Raw genomic sequence first — 1,271 nt, 5'->3', positions numbered from 1 at the left:
ACAATGAGGAATACTGAGAACTCAGGAACAATCGCAGTGGGTTTTTGATCCTACTGCACGTACTGGCTTTGGGGGAGCCTAGGCAGTTTGGATGCTCACCTTAGGAGACCTGGATAGAGGTGGGCGGTCCTTGGGCTTCCCACAGGTCAGGGAACCCTGATTGCTCTTCGAGCAGATGAGGGAGGGTGACTTGATTGGGGGAGGGGGAGGGAAATGGGAGGCGGTGGCGGGGAGGAGGCAGAAATCCTTAATAAATAAATAAAAAAATAAATAAAATAAAAAATAAAAAAAAAGAATAGAGCTAGGTGGGTAAACGAAACTGAATGCTGGGAGAGGGAGTAGGCAGAGTCAGGGAAAAGCCATGGAGTTGTTGCTGGGGACAGATGTTCTGGAACCTTGCCAGTAAGCTGCAACTATGTGGCGATATACAGATTAATAGAAATGGGCTAGTTTAGGATATAAGAGTAAGCCAGAAATAGGCTTAAGCTATTAGCCAAACAATAGTGCAAATAATGTAGTTTCTGTGTGATCATTTCAATTCTGGGTGGCTGGGTAACGAATGAACAGCCTCTGCCTGCAGTATGGTACAAGAGAGAGTGGTGCATGTTGTCTAGAATAAGGTTTAATGACAATACCAATAAGAAAGTAAAGAAGTGCTCGCTTCAGCAGCATGTATATTAAAATTGGAATGGTACAGAGAAGATTAACATGGCCCCTGCGCAAGGATGACATGCAAATTCGTGAAGCGTTCCTTAAAAAATCAAAAGAAAGAAAGTAAAGAAACTATAGAGGATGAAATATTCAATACTATACATATATTTGTTTGGTAGTTGTGGAGAAATTTTATAAGTTATAAGCAAATAAAAGGCAAATAAGCTTTTTGACACAAGAAATCTAGTCCATCCTGGGCTGGGGAAATTGCTCAGTTCAGTAAAGCACTTGCTGTGGGAATGTGAAGACCTGAGTTCAAATCCATAGAACTCATTTAAAAGGTAGCTACGGCACCCAGTGCTTCTACGACCACATGAGAAATAGAAACAGGAGACTACCTGGAGACTCATGGATCAGCTAGCCTGATGCATGCAGTGCTGAGCAAGAGACCCTGTCTCAAAGTGGGAGAGAGAGACTTACATTAAGTCCAAGCAATCTGGAGGCAAAGGTAGGAGGATCTCAGTGAGTTCCAGGACAGCCAGGACTACATGGTGAAACATTGTCTCAAAAAAAGACATTTAGCACATTCTGTGTAACTTTTTCATTTTGCTCTAATCATT

At 42.3% G+C, this 1,271-nt stretch overlaps 1 non-coding gene across 1 annotated transcript; it reads left to right on the top strand.

The window, feature by feature from the left end:
• Positions 1-653: 653 nt before the first annotated feature.
• On the top strand, positions 654-760 carry LOC142841840 (U6 spliceosomal RNA). Its single transcript, XR_012909107.1, has one exon. It is a non-coding gene; the product is annotated as a U6 spliceosomal RNA (small nuclear RNA).
• Positions 761-1,271: the final 511 nt, after the last annotated feature.

Source organism: Microtus pennsylvanicus, chromosome X (assembly GCF_037038515.1).
Source record: "Microtus pennsylvanicus isolate mMicPen1 chromosome X, mMicPen1.hap1, whole genome shotgun sequence".
Classification (NCBI taxonomy): Eukaryota; Metazoa; Chordata; class Mammalia; order Rodentia; family Cricetidae; genus Microtus; species Microtus pennsylvanicus.
The sequence above is the reverse complement of the archived record's forward strand: the minus strand, read 5'-3'. Positions and strand labels throughout refer to the sequence as shown.